The sequence below is a fragment of the Balaenoptera physalus genome, assembly GCF_965194825.1.
Source record: "Balaenoptera physalus genome assembly, chromosome: 4".
NCBI lineage: Eukaryota > Metazoa > Chordata > Mammalia > Artiodactyla > Balaenopteridae > Balaenoptera > Balaenoptera physalus.
The window spans coordinates 111,898,964-111,905,883 of NC_138891.1; positions in this window are offsets into that span (position 1 = coordinate 111,898,964).

Sequence of the window (6,920 nt, forward strand, 5' to 3'; positions counted from 1 at the left end):
AACAATATTTCAGATGTTCCTGACTGGAAGTAATGAGCCTGAAAGTCCTAAAAATTTAAGTGACTCCTAAAGTTTATTTAACCTTTTAGTAGCAGATCAGGTTTTAAAATTCACTCGTTGATTCCCTTAAGTCCTAGAGCTTAGTCCATTAAGCCATGCTACCTCTGTTTAAAACCTACTCTCAGACCTTTTGTATGCTTAGAATCCAGTGTATGGAGTAATTAAATCCAACACAAGTGCAGTCGTATATTCCTGGATAGATGCATACATATTTGCATATGGAGCTCTACTCTTTTATCTTTCCATAAGTTTTAAGTTTACAAATGGCTAATGGTACTATATGGCTCAGGATTTCTTTCTGTGTTGTCAAAATGCTTTCTTTCATAATTATTTCCGGAGTGACTAATGTTAATTTTGCAGAATGTGTAGGCTGAACTGATATCTCTTAAATCACAGTGCTTGATAAAGGGAGGAGGTTAATAAGGCATGGATCATTACAATTGTAGACCCATCTTAATTTATACTAATGACTAACAGGACTCACAGCAAATAAGAGGCTGTGAATTGGAAAGTGAAATGACTTGATTAAAAGCAATGAATTTTATGTGTTTCAGAACTGCGCAAAGAGAATAATAATTTTGATGTCATCTATCCCTGGTAGAGAAACAATCAATACAGAAAACAGAGGATTGCTTATGAATAGCTTATGTGAATGAGAGTATTTACAGACTCACAATAAATCAGGTCCTATTACAGTGAACTCTATATAAGTCTGGCTGTGGTCCTTATACTATACTTTAATGAAATATGTAATCAGCTGGGTATTTTTGTTATATGGAAAAATTTATTTAAGTAGTTTCTGTCATAATAGAATTTGACCTATAGATGAAGTACAGTTTAGTTACTTGGGAATTAGCACATAAATATTCTTGCTAGGATTTTTCTTTCATTGAAAATATCAAGAACGGCAAGAGCCATGTGATTAAAGGGAGCCTAAGGCTTCAAAGTATTTCTGGAGAATTATCCTGCCACCACAGGCACTAAAGAAGGGCAGAGCTACTGTTTCTTAGAAACATTTAGAGCGAGGTGGAAAAAACTCATGCTTCTACGTCAATAAAACAAGTGGGTTGACTGTACTGACTTTTCCAGACTCCAAGGAGTTTTTCAAATTTATTTATTTTTATTTGTTTTATTACAAGCTGACACTAGCTTCTAATAGTGTATATGTGTGTGTATGTGTTCATGTACATACACATGCATATGTGTGTGCAGGGTGTGGGTAACACACGAGGTGGCTTCCAAAAAATTAACCTTGTGCTCTTCACTAATGTGAGCCTATCCATTGTCCAGGTAAGATACAGCACACTTAAAGAAGATATTTTAGTTCTAACATCAGCAATGCCGAATAAGAGCAAAAAGAATGGAGAGGAAAATGCGTTTAGGTGTGGAGTGATGCAACCATTTATTAGTGTCCTTACAGTGTTAAATTGGGTTCTATGAGGCTATGCTGGGAAGGAGCCCTTTGTCGTCTCTAATTACAGAATTTAGTATCAGTTTTGGCTTAACACAAAGATACAAAAGCTATGTTGCTTTGATGTTCATCTCAGGTCTCTGATACCGTCTCTGGCAAGTATGCTCAGGCTACTTAGGATAGGAAAAGGGTTGGGGGCCCAGGTGGGTGGTGTGGAAGCTGTGAATTATTTAACCCTAAAGCCATTCCTAAACCTACACCCCTGCAGATGGGCGAATATGACCCATGGTGAGAAAATCCAGAACTGTAAACCATAGCATTGAGAAGTGAGTTTTTTCAAAGAGATTGATTAAAGACTTTTCTACAGAATGAGAGATCTGATCTTAGAAGGATAAAACTATCACTAACTAATGAAGCATGTGTGTATGACATAGATGTAGATACATATAGAGAGATGGACAGAGGGGGGAAGAGTGAGGAGAGAGGGAAGAGTGAGGGAGCACAGTACCTGATGATATCTGCAGCATCAGTTAGTACTACCTCAGAAAGAATGTCCCATTGTGTTGAGAGTGATGCATGATATCTCAGGGGAATAAATGTGGGTAAGCAGGGTATATAGTTCTTAAGGTATTAAGGTAGATAGTTCCTTTGGCCCAATATTGCAGAAGAGATTCAGACAAAGAGGAACTATTCAATTGAAAATGTTTCCCACATAGGCTGCTTATCCGAAGATGATTCACACCAAAGCAAACAGTCAAAGACACAAACAAACACCCGCAAAGAATCACATTGAGTGACTTAGAACTAGAATTGGATAATCCAAATCTTAGCATTATATGTGTAGGGATGAACTTTTGTAATTGTTACATCCAGGTAGTGTCCAGTGGTTACAATCTCTCAGGATACGATTTGGGTTTGGGGTTAGGGGGAATTCTTTTTTTTTAAAGGATTAATTTTTTTTTTTTAAAGATCTACTTTAAACAAAAGGTAAATATTAAGAATTGATTACTTGGGAATTAAATCGATTGGTGGAGACTAAAAGACCCAGTACTATTGCCCTTTATCTTCCAGAGGTATCCCAACTAGAAAGTTTAAGTTTATCAATTATTTCTTGATTCAAAGTAATTCATTGTATGTGGTAAAAAAAAATCAAAGAGCACAATATAAAAGTAAGTATCCTTCTAATACTGTCTACTGATTCCATTCTCTACAGGAATCCATGTTTTAAGCAGATTCCTTGTATAACTTCAAGTATGTATGTTTATATTTGTCTCTTTTTAAAAGTTTTTAAACTACTTATTGCTTGCCACTTCCAAGAGGCACTATTCTTCTGCAGAGGCTGCAGGCAACCCACTACTTTATATAACCTCACCATGGCCAAGGAGATGCCCTCAGGTGGATAATTTTGAGTTGCAATATGGAATAGTTTTAAACCCAACTCTTTCCCTGCCAACTGAGAAAGGAAGGGGAGGATCTGAAATCCATTTAAATGATTCAAAGAGTTCTAGTAAAATGTCATACTGTGCTACAGATCCCAACCCACCCCCGCCCCCCATCCCCACTGTGTCCTTGTTACACTTCCTGGGGCTCATGTATACCTACGTAAGATGCAATAAGGGAGCCTTTGTTAATTCATGCAGTCTATTTTTTAAATTGAAGTATATATAGTCGGTTTACAGTACTATGTTAGTTTCAGGTGTACAGCAAAGTGATTCGGTTATACATGTATATATGTGCGTATATCTATATCCTTTTTTTCCCCGATTCTTTTCTGTTATAGTTTATCACATGTTATTGAATATAGTTCCCTGTGCTATAAGTAAATCCTTATTGTTTATCATGAAGTCTATTTTTTAAATCCATTTTTTGAAGTAAATATATTACCTGTTGACTCATTTTGAGATTGTAATCAAGTCTCCTAACCCTCAACAGACACTAAAGAGCTAGGAGACCTAGGACAAATCAGTTCACCTCTCATAGCCTCGGTTTTTATGTGTAAAAGGAGAAGATTGAACCAGAGAACTTCTGAATTTCTTCCAGTTCTAACTTCTTTGAGTTCCTAGGAGAGTTCATTTTATACTTTTACACAGGATCTCTCACCCATAGCAATGTGGGAATGTAAATCTGCCTAGAGACATTAAGTAGATTAAACAACATAGACTGTGCAGATAATTTTTCTCACCTGTACAAAGCTAATATTCACAGATGTCTGAATACTTGGTGGTTGGGGTGTGTGTGTGTGTGTGTGTGTGTGTATATCTATATACAACTAGTTGACTGTGCTGAATTGTGATGGTCCAGGAGAGAGAAAGCAAGTTCCAGACAGAAAGCACCAATGGGAAAGTGAGTGAGGGGAATCAAGTGTGTGGATTTCTATGCAAAACTGCCCATCTCTTTTTTTTAACCCTAGGGAACAGGCATTTCATTTAACAAAATGACTAGTTGAGGTGCTATCCCTCATCTGATTTTGTACATGAGGAAGTGAAAGAGAAGTGTTTTGAGAGTAAGGTCAGAGACTAAATAGAACAAAGAGAAAGTTTAAGATGTGTCAAAATAGTGTGAAATAACCTGTGGATGTGCTGTTGTTGTGTATAAACACACCCCATAGGTTTTGACACCCTTATTCTCTTCTTGCCCTTACTCTCCAGTCTCTTTCTCAGTTTCCATCTAGCACTGAATTTATATGGACAGGATCAAAAGGTGATGGTTGTAAATGACAGAAAGGTGCAACGTACCAGAGGCTGATGATGTAAGAGTGAATACTTGAAAAGGAAGAGAGGACAAGAAAGAGGTGATGTGGAGGATATTTGCTTCACTGATCATGGATTGGGTGGCCATGTGGGGTGCCTCCAGAATCCAGAATGACTTTCCCATGACTTTTATGAAATGGAAATAAGAATAGAGGAGCTTCTGCTGTACCTCTTTACCTTTAATTCTTTATTGGATAGAATATTGACTCATACACTATGTAAAGGACTGGTTGATACATACTTTTGTGTGGTGTATGCTAGATGTACCAAGAGATAGTTTGTTTTGCTATAGACTGTACTGTGCCTCCATTCCCTAATTGAGGACACAACGTGAAAATTACATAGGCAAAAAATACTTTAGAAATTTTTAAGATTAGAAAATTTGTGCAGATGCTAAGGTCAGTATTATAACTAGCATATTAAAAGTACTCTGCTATTCTCCATCTGACATTTTGTAAAACAAAACAAGACAAAACAAAAAGAACACTTTTGTATGTATTTTTAAGTTGTATTATTCCTATAAAAATTCTATTGAAAAAATATCACAATCCTGAAAAAAAAGTCCTATGGGATTTTATAAAATCACAGTTGTTTTGAAAGTAAATGAGTTTAACTGGAATTATCAAGGTAACTTCCACTATTACTGTTATTTTTGTCTCCAGTAATGAATGACAGCATTTTTCCCATAGAACTGAACATAAATTAAATGAAAGCAAAGCCACTGACTTCCAGTAATAAATAGAAAGGAGACAGTAATGGGGACTCCCTACTGTTTTTTTCTTTGCTAGTATCCTAGGAATAAAGAAGAAAGAATATCTAGTTCATCACTCATATTTTCACACTGCCCCAAGGATAGAGTATTGGTGCATTTTGAAAATGAACTATCTTCACATATAATGTGACAGTTAACAACATAGAACTTAAGGGAGAAATCTGCATTTTACACAACTTAGATTCTGCTAAAAATATCAGCTTCGTAAATTCAATGAATGAAATATATCTCTCTAAAATAATCATCAGTTTCATCTATATTTGAATTTTAAAGGCTAATGCTTCAGTTAAAACTATTTGAATATGAGGCAATATATCAATTTAGTCAGGTGGTAAAGTTGATGGACTTGGGATGTGAAATCAGAGGCAGTCGTTTTGATTCCATTTAATACCTGTGTGCCCTTGGACAAATTAGGATTTCAGTTGCCTGAAATACAAGATGAGGGCGATTAGGCCGACCTCTTGGGTTTGTTCTGAGGTTGTGGTGGATACCTTATTTGGTCCATCCACCCATGGCAGGACCCCAGCCATTTTATATGTCTGCCTCCTTAGTGCCCTATCCCTCAGCTCTAGGTGACTGGACTGGGGTGAGCATATGGCTCAAGACAAGCCAATGAGACTTCTATTATTGGATGTTTGGAATTGTTGGGGAGAGAGTGATTGTTTCACTGTTTCCAAATGTTTGTGCCTGGACCTATACAGACGGTCCCTGACTTATGATGGTTTGACTTATTATTTTTCCACTTTACAGTGGTGCAAAAGCAATATGCATTTAGTAGACAGTATACTTCAAATTTTGAATTTTGATCTTTTTCTGGGCTAGTGATATGCAGTACAATATTCTTCCATGATGCTGGGCAGCAGCAGTGAGTCTCAGCTCCCAGCCAGCCACTCGATCCTTAGGTAAACAACCAATAAATAAACTTACAACCATTCTGGTTTTCACTTTCAGTACGGTATTCAGTAAATTGCGTGAGATGTTCAACTCAACTGTTTTTTATAAACGTCTTAGCGTTAGAGGAGCACGTTTAATGTAGGCTAGGCTAAGCTAGGGTGTTAGGTAGGTTAGGTGTATTAAATGCATTTTCCACTTATGATATTTTCAACTTAAGATGGGTTTACCATAAGTGGAGGAAGATCTGAAATCTGTATTCAGGACTTGACCTAAGATTGGTAGATCAAGACCCTGTGAAGACTATCTCAGGGGAGATTTCATCTATGTTAGAAACATTGACACCCCTCCAGCACCTTTTCTGTTTGTGCTCTAATACTTATAAAATGGAGACTTAATGCTCCAAGAAATTATATTTCACAAACAACAAATGCCACTTAAATAAAATTATGACCTAACAAACTGAATATAATAACTAGCGGCCAACCCTTCTGGGCTACAAAGTGTTCAATTTGAAATGAGAAACATTTCCCAAGTCTAAGGTTTGTTTAAGTTTTAGGAAATAATAAAGGACTTTTGATGCCCTGTATTTGAAACACTCTCTCGGTGCCTTGTCCCTTGGCAGTTATTACTGGCTCTAATGTTTCTGTCCCCCAACTCTGTACACTGCTGGCAGGCCAGTTTCACTCTGTCTCAAACTCTCTATGACTGAGTCATCTTTTCAGTACAGGACTCTGATGTTGGATCCCAGCTGCCAAGTCCACACCCTCTCAGGAGAAATCTAGCAAAAAGTTCATTTATACATCACTTGAGAGAACCGCTTTTCAGAATACCCTGCCATGCATACCAAATATCCTCTGACTTACTAAGACGCCAAGGGTCTTAGGCGGGAACTCAGAATTGTTTCATCTGTAGAAGCTGTCATTCCGGAAGCAAATACTTTAGAAGCTTTGAACACCAATACTTATATCTACTGCTCTTGGTCTCCAAGGACCTGAAGAATCAGTGATGTTACCTGAATAGTTTATTGAAAGAC